The sequence below is a fragment of the Eurosta solidaginis genome, chromosome 4 (assembly GCF_040869045.1).
Source record: "Eurosta solidaginis isolate ZX-2024a chromosome 4, ASM4086904v1, whole genome shotgun sequence".
In the NCBI taxonomy this organism is placed as follows: Eukaryota; Metazoa; Arthropoda; class Insecta; order Diptera; family Tephritidae; genus Eurosta; species Eurosta solidaginis.
This window is the reverse complement of record NC_090322.1, coordinates 92,788,660-92,800,702: the sequence shown is the minus strand read 5'-3', so window position 1 is coordinate 92,800,702 and position 12,043 is coordinate 92,788,660. Positions and strand designations below refer to the sequence as shown.

General features: G+C 34.0%; 1 protein-coding gene across 1 annotated transcript in view; it reads left to right on the top strand.

Annotated features, from left to right (window-relative positions):
- Positions 1 to 12,043, top strand: part of Rbcn-3A (Rabconnectin-3A) — a 2,573,828-nt gene that overhangs the window by 1,064,459 nt on the left and 1,497,326 nt on the right. The gene's annotated exons all lie outside the window — the stretch shown is intronic.

The following is a 12,043-nucleotide window of genomic DNA, read 5'->3' as shown; positions in this document are numbered from 1 at the left end:
CATGTCGCGTATTACTATCTCGATCAATCATTCATTTGGTCGAGATTTAAAATACTTAATTCCACGAAACTCAACATTATCTACAATAGACGTCGAAAATAATGTTGAACGGTGGAAGTGCAACTCTGTAATGTTTAGCCAGGTTTCGAACCGTTCCGTGTGGTGGCAGGCCACTTGTTGTGAAAACAAAGTTCACCACTAAAATAATCTTATGAAAATTACAAAAATAAAATTCTAAATAAACTAGTTCTAAAAGTCGGCGTCAGATAGAATTTAGCATTGCGTACGACTTCAACTTTGACGACAAAGTAAGGCGTACGAAGTTCATTAAAGTCATCAGAATGAATGCCATAAATTCAAAACATAACGAAAAGTTAGGCAACTTCGACCATTTAAAAACTTTGACAAAAGTCGTATTTTATTTCGTTTCTTAAAGGTTCACAAATTGGGCTTTGACATTAAATTCAGGGCTGAAGTTTGGCGTAAAGTTCTAACTGACGCCGCCCTAAGGCACCATTTACGTGTACGGTTATTGAAATCACTTAAGATTTTTCCCCTTTTTGCTTTTCCGCCATCTTGCGCCACCCAAACAGAACCCACCCAATTTATGTGGTCATGATCAATGTTACCGATATTCCTTGCAGATCATGACCTGTTTCAAAACTCTATTGGCCAAGTCAGAGGGAAGCGCCAAGCGCTTCGACGTCGCTTGCCAGCTCTGCGGTAGGAATTATAGTATGAGGCTCTGCGCTGAGTACAGAATCAAGTCGCCCGAAGAAAGGTTACGGACTGTCCTACTACATAAATACTGCCCGAATTGTTTGTCGCCCTTTCATCGCGTTGACAACTGCAAAAGCAAATATCGATGCAAAAGGTATAACGAGAAGCTCCATACTACGCTTCACCTCGAGGAGCAACGTACTGCACGCGCAGAAACCATTGTCGTCGGCGACGATAACCAATCGGACGACTAGTTGTTGATCCACTTATCGGGACCAACTAAGTCTTGGGCCCAACAAGTAGAGGAGGCAGAGTTGGAAGAAGAAATGGCTAGAGCCGAACAAAACCCCTCAACCAGCAATATTGGTAAGCGTAGTTTTCGGCCGCTGCTACAGCATGAACGGAAGGCGGAAAAGTTAAAGAAAGAATGACAAGTACAGGACAATTGGCGACATCAGGACACCGAACTCCATACCACATCATCGAAGGGAAGCGCTGCGCATGGTCGGCCCAGAGCAACTAAACGCGCAACGAGGCAAAATCGCAACAAAACCGCGCCATATCAAAGTAACGCGAGCAAAGTCGACAGTAGACGACCGCTATTACACGCCGTACCAGCCGGCTTCCGAACGGGATGCCTCTCGCAGACAACGACCCCATCGCCCATCATGCGACCATTTGTGCCCATCGCACCGACTGCCATCGTGCGGATCGAATCGCGGGGCCACTTGCATTTGGTTCGAGCTATAGTCGATCCCTGCGCCACAAGCACAATTGTCGATGCAGAGCTGGTGCGCGACCTACAGTTAGAGCGTCAAGGATCAGGGCAATGCACAATAATCCTCCGCGGGAAATTCGGGTCATCCACACACTTGACCACTCAAGCCATCATTGTTGCAAGCCACTATCGGTTGAGTCCGCCATCAAATGTGGATCCAAAGATTGCCGTTCCAATCCAATTCATACGGCTGGCCGACTCACATTTCTACCGCTCATCGCCAATTCGGCTTACACTCGGCGCAGATATATACGCCGAAATGATGGTGAGCGGAACGCCAGCAACAACAGTTGGCGGTCTCCTGACCCAACCGACCGTATTCGGGCTGGTAGTCTCAGGAGCCTGCAAAAAATAGGAGCTTTTCATACAAATAAGTAATTACTGCATGGAATCAAAAACCACGTACGTTTAATTATTAAATTATTTCTTTCTTCACAGGAGAACCAGACACGAAGTCCATCATACGACGTGCAGTGCTCGCAGTCCGCATCTGCACATCGACATGTAGCCTTACCGGGACGTGGGACGGCTTGTATGCTTTCAAAGTCATCTGATTTAAATTTTTTCTTTGTTTTTACGGCAAGGAGGCCGGTATGTTTAGGCCACAGGCCTAAATATATTTGCCCCCCCTCGTAGAAATTTACGTAATTAACCAACACATTCATAAATTTGTGTTCACAAATACACACATGCGTTCATTGTTGTGCACATATACTTTAAACTTTTTACTTTACTGCTATGGACCGACTATACGGCAACTTTCGGCGAAATATCTAAATTAATTTCCACAACATTTGTTATAATTTTACTTAACACTTGTTATTTGCAATATCTTTCAATAAACCAATTTGTTATCGTGAATATTAATTCGAAATTTTTCGTTTTCTTATTTCCTCCTTTTTCCGCTCTAAATCTACTCATCTACAATTCCGTGGGTGCGCGCCGCTGCCACCACGAAATTGTACAATCTCCTTAGAAATAAAATTAAAGAAAACAAACTTTTTCAAAAATAAGCTTTTATTCTTGGTTAAAAAAATTAACTAAAAAGTAAAAAATAAATTGGGTGTAAAGAAATATAACACTTTATAAGTTCATTGTAACCTTTAACGATAATTAGGCTTTTTCGTCTGCGACAAAAAAAATTCTATATTGTACATAATTATATATTTTTAACATTTAAACTTTACACCTAAATTATTAAATCTTACAGTTTATATCACAGTCCTAATTGTTTTAATAAAAAGCGTGTTAAATTTTGATGGTATAATTAAGAACATTTAGGACCTCCTTTTCTTGTTATCACAATGTAACACGCTTTTATTAGAACAATTAGGACTGTGATATGTAGTTCGTTTTACTAACAAGTAATAGAAGATTGTTCTTAGAAAAGCTTTTTTCTTAAATTTAATTTAAACTAGCTTACGCCCGTGTGTTTTACCCCACGTTTCTATAAGTAACTGGCCATGGGTAAAAGTTGATAAGATTGACTTCTGCTACAGCTAATGACTTTTGTTGTATGATATATTCATATTTGTAACAGGACTCCCCTCGCGTAGGTGAGGTTGAAAATTGAAGCTCTGAAGCTATAAAGGTTTGTAGTGCGCTCATCAATCCTTTGATTCGTAGCTAATGATCGTCCTTGAGCTTCATTGATAGGGATGGGAAATTGGAAACATTTAAAATTGAAAAGACAAATCTATTGGTGTCAATGGAATCCTTGGTTTTAAACTTTTTGTTTTCGAAATTTTCCGATAAAATGAATTGCTTCAATAACATTCGTAAAAGTTTTGTGATGAAAAGCCTGGTCCCACTACATAAGCATGGAGAATCGAAATAGCGAAGCATAAATATTATGATATTATAGGCGCTTTTTTAAGGATCAATCGATGAGGAGAAATTTCTGATGGCTCAAAAGAGCTAATAAACTCAATCGGATATGCACAGCTTGGGACTCTTCGACGACTGTGTTAATAGAGTGATAATTTGTCTTGGTTCTAGTGATATTAACATCCCCATTTTAACGTGCCTAAAATGCCTTTTCTAAAGCCATTTATAGTTTGTAAAGATAGATTCAAGATTTGGAAGAAACATTAGCTATTAAAGCTTCAGGTGATGTCATAATTTATCAAAAATTTGCAGGAAAAGAAATCAAATCTGTTAGTAAAGAAATAGGAATTTTGCCATAATTAATTTCAAGAAGTTACTTAGCAAAAGCTGCTGCTGAAGTGTTTCCGCCAAATTGCCCTCTCATATTTCTAAAGAGAGTAAATTTTTTCACGTAAAGCCGTCTATAGACGAAAAAGCACGCATTTATTTCAACTGCGGCTGTTCCAGCAAGTACCTTAAATTCTTAGGGGTTTGGTCTAAAACTTGCAGCGACTGTTTATGAGTCATGGCGCACACATCGCACACCCTCTTTTTGGCCTGACCGTTTGCCTATGTTGCACATCGGTATATCAGATGTTTGGAGACAGTGGTCATTTAAATGCGGAGTTGTACGTCCACCACACAAAGGGTATCCGCGGTATCTGAGAAAGCAACTGCCATAGTGATTTCTATTTTTGGTCATACATCAATTAATATCAAATTAAACAGAAATGTTTTTTCCGGTTCCTCCAGGCGTATCCAAAAATACCAACCCTAAAGATAACATAAAATAATACTAAAGGAAAAACAGCCAAACCCAACTCTGCACTCAAACTTCACGTGTTCAAATAACCTAAGTTTGTAAGGCAGCCATAGTTCTGAAAGTCCACTTTCTCTTGTTTTTTTTTGCAATTCAATATATTACTGGTGCTGTTAGGACTTACCGTCATATATATGGAAGGGTCCAATTTAACTCTTTACAGGATTTCAATGTTCTTGTATGAATATTTCCACAGTTATGCTGTATCAAACATTCCATTTGTATGGTAGGTGCCACCCCTTTTTTAACGGTTTTATTAAGCTTGAGTTGACAGGCAGGCCGCATGCACGGCCGCACGGCCGTTGTGAACGAATCTTGTAATTGAAATTTAAGTAACTTCGCGATAAGCTACAAGCTTGAAACTTGGAATATAGTTCAGGACCCGATGACAATGCAATAATAAGAAAAAAAATCGCCGCTAGGTGGCGCAAGGATCGAGATATTCGCAAAATTCGCATTTGTGGTACAATTTGGCTCATATTTGGAACACATAATACATGCAAGAATAGAAATCGACCTGTGAAAAAAATCGCCGCTAGGTGGCGCATGGATCGAGATATTCGCAAAATTCGCATTTGTGGTACAATTTGGCTCATATTTGGAACACATAATACATGCAAGAATAGAAATCGACCTGTGAAAAAAATCGCCGCTAGGTGGCGCATGGATCGAGATATTCACAAAAATCGTATTTGTGGTTCGATTTGGCTCATATTTGGAACACATAATACATGAAAGAATAAAAAGCGACTTATGAAAAAAAAATCGCCGCTAGCTGGCGCAAGGATCGAGATATTCACAAAAATCATATTTGTGGTCCGACTTGGCTCATGCTTGGAACACATAATACATACAATACTATCAAAAAAAAAAAAAAATCGCCGCTAGGTGGCGCAAGGATCGATATATTCACAAAAATCGTATTTGTGGAACGATTTGATTTGATCCATATTTGGAATACATAATACATACATGAATAGAAAGCGACCTATGATGCCCAATTTGGCTCATATTTGGAACAAATATTGCATACAGTCCAGCAGATGTGACATCAAAATATTTTGGAGTTGGAGGAGGGACAAGCATACGTGGCGCAGAGTCATAATTGTGGACTAAAAAAAATTTTTTTTTTTTCGTATGAAAAACTACAAACGATTTAAAACGTATTTCAAAAAGAAAAAACCCAAATTTGCTTAAATTGCTTGGTTTCCGCACAATGTATTATATTTTCGGAGTAACTATAAAAACTACAAAAAAATGAATTTCACTACAATCAATTTCATCGTTTGTAGTTATAGGAGAAGTACTTTTAGTGCTTCCAAATTGCTGCGTTCTTGGTTTTTTTGAGATGCGTTAGCGATATCTCCGAAACCTGTGGACCAAAAAAAAAAACTTTTTTTTCCTATGAAAAACTACAAACGAATTAAAACGTATTTCAAAAAGAAAAAACCCAAATTTGATTAAATGGCTTGGTTTCCGCACAATGTATTACATTTTCGGAGTAACTATAAAAACTACAAAAAAATGAATTTCACTACAATCAATCTCATCTTTTGTAGTTATAGGAGAAGTACTTTTAGTGCTTCCAAATTGCTGCGTTCTTGGTTTTTTTGAGCTGCGTTAGCGATATCTCCGAAACCTGTGGACCAAAAAAAAATTTTTTTTTCGTATGAACAACTACAAACGATTTAAAACGTATTTCAAAAAGAAAAAACCCAAATTTGTTTAAATTGCCTGGTTTCCGCACAATGTATTATATTTTCGGAGTAACTATAAAAACTACAAAAAAATGAATTTCACTACAATCAATTTCATCGTTTCTAGTTATAGGAGAAGTACTTTTAGTGCTTCCAAATTGCTGCGTTCTTGGTTTTTTTGAGATGCGTTAGCGATATCTCCGAAACCTGTGGACCAAAAAAAAACTTTTTTTTTCCTATGAAAAACTACAAACGAATAAAAACGTATTTCAAAAAGAAAAAAACCCAAATTTGATTAAATTGCTTGGTTTCCGCACAATGTATTATATTTTCGGAGTAACTATAAAAACTACAAAAAAATGAATTTCACTACAATCAATTTCATCTTTTGTAGTTATAGGAGAAGTACTTTTAGTGCTTCCAAATTGCTGCGTTCTTGGTTTTTTTGAGCTGCGTTAGCGATATCTCCGAAACCTGTGGACCAAAAAAAAAATTTTTTCGTATGAACAACTACAAACGATTTAAAACGTATTTCAAAAAGAAAAAAACCCAAACTTGTTTAAATTGCTTGGTTTCCGCACAATGTATTATATTTTCGGAGTAACTATAAAAACTACAAAAAAATTAATTTCACTACAATCAATTTCATCGTTTGTAGTTATAGGAAAAGTGCTTTTAGTGCTTCCAAATTGCTGCGTTCTTGGTTTTGTTGAGATGTGTTAGCGATATCTCAGAAACCTGTGGACCAAAAAAAAATTTTTTTTCGTATGAAAAACTACAAACGATTTAAAACGTATTTCAAAAAGAAAAAACCCAAATTTGCTTAAATTGCTTGGTTTGCGCACCATGTATTATATTTTCGGAGTAACTATAAAAACTACAAAAAAATGAATTTCACTAAAATCAATTTCATCATTTGTAGTTATAGGAAAAGTACTTTTAGTGCTTCCAAATTGCTGCGTTCTTGGTTTTTTTGAGATGCGTTAGCGATATCTCCGAAACCTGTGGACCAAAAATAAATTTTTTTTTGTATGAAAAACTACAAACGATTTAAAACGTATTTCAAAAAGAAAAAACCCAAATTTGCTGAAATTGCTTGGTTTCCGCACAATACATTATATTTTCGGAGTAACTATAAAAAGTACAAAAAAATTAATTTCACTACAATCAATTTCATCGTTTGTAGTTATAGGAAAAGTACTTTTAGTGCTTCCAAATTGCTGCGTTCTTGGTTTTTTTGGAGATGCGTTAGCGATATCTCCGAAACCTATCTCGGAAACCTGTGGACCAAAAAAAAATTTTTTTCGTATAAAAAACGATTTAAAACGTATTTAAAACAGAAAAAACCCAAATTTGCTTAAATTGCTTGGTTTCCGCACAATGTATTATAATTTCGGAGTAACTATAAAAACTACAAAAAAATGAATTTCACTACAATCAATTTCATCGTTTGTAGTTATATGAGAAGTACTTTTAGTGCTTCCAAATTGCTGCGTTCTTGGTTTTCTTGAGATGCGTTAACGATATCTCCGAAACCCGTGGACCAAAAAAAAAAATATTTTTCCTATGAAAAACTACAAAGGAATTAAAACGTATTTCAAAAAGAAGAAACCCAAATTAGCTTAAATTGCTTGGTTTCCGCACAATGTATTATATTTTCGGAGTAACTATAAAAACTACAAAAAAATGAATTTCACTACAATCAATTTCATCGTTTGTAGTTATAGGAGAAGTACTTTTAGTGCTTCCAAATTGCTGCGTTCTTGGTTTTTTTGAGATGCGTTAGCGATATCTCCGAAACCTGTGGACCAAAAAAAAAAATTTTTTTTCCTATGAAAAACTACAAACGAATTAAAACGTATTTCAAAAAGAAAAAACCCAAATTTGCTTAAATTGCTTGGTTTCCGCACAATGTATTATATTTTCGGAGTAACTATAAAAACTACAAAAAAATGAATTTCACTACAATCAATTTCATCGTTTGTAGTTATAGTAGAAGTACTTTTAGTGCTTCCAAATTGCTGCGTTCTTGGTTTTTTGAGATGCGTTAGCGATATCTCCGAAACCTGTGGACCAAAAAAAAAATATTTTTCCTATGAAAAACTACAAAGGAATTAAAACGTATTTCAAAAAGAAAAAACCCAAATTTGCTTAAATTGCTTGGTTTCCGCACAATGTATTATAATTTCGGAGTAACTATAAAAACTACAAAAAAATGAATTTCACTACAATCAATTTCATCGTTTGTAGTTATATGAGAAGTACTTTTAGTGCTTCCAAATTCCTGCGTTCTTGGTTTTCTTGAGATGCGTTAACGATATCTCCGAAACCCGTGGACCAAAAAAAAAATATTTTTCCTATGAAAAACTACAAAGGAATTAAAACGTATTTCAAAAAGAAGAAACCCAAATTAGCTTAAATTGCTTGGTTTCCGCACAATGTATTATATTTTCGGAGTAACTATAAAAACTACAAAAAAATGAATTTCACTACAATCAATTTCATCGTTTGTAGTTATAGGAGAAGTACTTTTAGTGCTTCCAAATTGCTGCGTTCTTGGTTTTTTTGAGATGCGTTAGCGATATCTCCAAAACCTGTGGACCAAAAAAAAATTTTTTTTCGTATGAAAAACTACAAACGATTTAAAACGTATTTCAAAAAGAAAAAACCCAAATTTGCTTAAATTGCTTGGTTTCCGCACAATGTATTATATTTTCGGAGTAACTACAAAAACTACAAAAAAATTAATTTTACTACAATCAATTTCATCGTTTGTAGTTATAGGAAAAGTACTTTTAGTGCTTCCAAATTGCTGCGTTCTTGGTTTTTTGAGATGCGTTAGCGATATCTCCGAAACCTGTGGACCAAAAAAAAAATTTGTTTTCCTATGAAAAACTACAAACGATTTAAAACGTATTTCAAAAAGAAAAAACCCAAATTTGCTTAAACTGCTTGGTTTGCGCACCATGTATTATATTTTCGGAGTAACTATAAAAACTACAAAAAAATTAATTTCACTACAATCAATTTCATCGTTTGTAGTTATAGGAAAAGTAATTTAGTGCTTCCAAATTGCTGCGTTCTTGGTTTTTTTGAGATGCGTTAGCGATATCTCCGAAACCTGTGGACCAAAAAAAAAAATTTTTTTTCCTATGAAAAACTACAAACGAATTAAAAAGTATTTCAAAAAGAAAAAAACCCAAATTTGCTTAAATTGCTTGATTTCCGCACAATGTATTATATTTTCGGAGTAACTATAAAAACTGCAAAATAATGAATTTCACTACAATCAATTTCATCGTTTGTAGTTATAGGAAAAGTACTTTTAGTGCTTCCAAATTGCTGCGTTCTTCAAATAGAAAAAACCCAAATTTGCTTAAATTGCTTGGTTTCCGCACAATGTATTATATTTTCGGAGTAACTATAAAAACTACAAAAAAATGAATTTCTTTACAATCAATTTCATCGTTTGTAGTTATAGGAAAAGTACTTTTAGTGCTTCCAAATTGCTGCGTTCTTGGTTTTCTTGAGATGCGTTAACGATATCTCCGAAACCTGTTTACCAAAAAAAAATTTTTTTTCCTATGAAAAACTACAAACGAATTAAAACGTATTTCAAAAACAAATTTGCTTAAATTGCTTGATTTCCGCACAATTTATTATATTTTCGGAGTAACTATAAAAACTACAAAAAAATGAATTTCACTACAATCAATTTCATCGTTTGTAGTTATAGGAAAAGTACTTTTAGTGCTTCCAAATTGCTGCGTTCTTGGTTTTTTTGAGATGCGTTAGCGATATCTCGAAACCTGTGGACCAAAAAAAAAAAATTTGTTTTCGTATGAAAAACTACAAACGAATTAAAACGTATTTCAAAAAGAAAAACCCAAATTTGCATAATTGCTTGGTTTCCGCACAATGTATTATATTTTTGGAGTAGCTATAAAAACTATAAAAAAATGAATTCCACTACAATCAATTTCATCGTTTGTAGTTATAGGAAAAGTACTTTTAGTGCTTCCAAATTGCTGCGTTCTTGGTTTTTTTGAGCTGCGTTAGCGATATCTCCGAAACCTGTGGACCAAAAAAAAAATTTTTTTTTCGTATGAAAAACTACAAACGATTTAAAACGTATTTCAAAAAGAAAAAACCCAAATTTGCTGAAATTGCATGGTTTCCGCACAATGTATTATATTTTCGGAGTAACTATAAAAAGTACAAAAAAATGAATTTCACTACAATCAATTTCATAGTTTGTAGTTATAGGAAAAGTACTTTTAGTGCTTCCAAATTGCTGCGTTCTTGGTTTTTTGAGATGCGTTAGCGAAATCTCCGAAACCTGTGGACCAAAAAAAAATTTTTTTTCGTATGAAAAACTACAAACGATTTAAATCGTATTTCAAAAATAAAAAACCCAAATTTGCTTAAATTGCTTGGTTTCCGCACAATGTATTACATTTTCGGAGTAACTATAAAAACTACAAAAAAATGAATATCACTACAATCAATTTCATCGTTTGTAGTTATAGGAAAAGTACTTTTAGTGCTTCCAAATTGCTGCGTTCTTGGTTTTTTTGAGATGCGTTAACGATATCTCCGAAAGCTGTGGACCAAAAAAAAATTTGTTTCCTATGAAAAACTACAAATGATTTAAAACGTATTTCAAAAAGAAAAAACCCAAATTTGCTTAAATTGCTTGGTTTCCGCACAATTTATTATATTTTCGGAGTAACTATAAAAACTACAAAAAAAATGAATTTCACTACAATCAATTTCATCGTTTGTAGTTATAGGAAAAGTACTTTTAGTGCTTCCAAATTGCTGCGTTCTTGGTTTTTTTGAGATGCGTTAGCGATATCTCCGAAACCTGTGGACCAAAAAAAAATTTTTTTTCGTATGAAAAACTACAAACGATTTAAAACGTATTTCAAAAATAAAAAACCCAAATTTGCTTAAATTGCTTGGTTTCCGCACAATGTATTATATTTTAGGAGTAACTATAAAAACTACAAAAAAATGAATTTCACTACAATCAATTTCATCGTTTGTAGTTATAGGAAAAGTACTTTTAGTGCTTCCAAATGGCTGCGTTCTTGGTTTTTTTGAGATGCGTTAGCGATATCTCCGAAACCTGTGGACCAAAAAAAAATTTTTTTTCGTATGAAAAACTACAAACGATTTAAAACGTATTTCAAAAATAAAAAACCCAAATTTGCTTAAATTGCTTGGTTTCCGCACAATGTATTATATTTTAGGAGTAACTATAAAAACTACAAAAAAATGAATTTCACTACAATCAATTTCATCGTTTGTAGTTATAGGAAAAGTACTTTTAGTGATTCCAAATGGCTGCGTTCTTGGTTTTTTTGAGATGCGTTAGCGATATCTCCGAAACCTGTGGACCAAAAAAAAATTTTTTTTCGTATGAAAAACCACAAACGATTTAAAACGTATTTCAAAAATAAAAAACCCAAATTTGCTTAAATTGCTTGGTTTCCGCACAATGTATTATATTTTAGGAGTAACTATAAAAACTACAAAAAAATGAATTTCACTACAATCAATTTCATCGTTTGTAGTTATAGGAAAAGTACTTTTAGTGCTTCCAAATGGCTGCGTTCTTGGTTTTTTTGAGATGCGTTAGGGATATCTCCGAAACCTGTGGACTAAAAAAAATTTTTTTTTCGTATGAAAAACTACAAACGATTTAGAACGTATTTCAAAAAGAAAAAACCCAAATTTGCTTAAATTGCTTGGTTTCCGCACAATGTATTATATTTTCGGAGTAACTATAAAAACTACAAAAAAATGAATTTCTTTACAATCAATTTCATCGTTTGTAGTTATACGAAAAGTACTTTTAGTGCTTCCAAATTGCTGCGTTCTTGGTTTTCTTGAGATGCGTTAACGATATCTCCGAAACCTGTGGACCAAAAAAAAAAATTTTTTTTTTCTATGAAAAACTACAAACGAATTAAAACGTATTTCAAAAAGAAAAAAACCCAAATTTGCTTAAATTGCTTGATTTCCGCACAATTTATTATATTTTCGGAGTAACTATAAAAACTACAAAAAAATTAATCAATTTCATCGTTTGTAGTTATAGGAAAAAGTACTTTTAGTGCTTCCAAATTGCTGCGTTCTTGGTTTTTTTGAGATGCG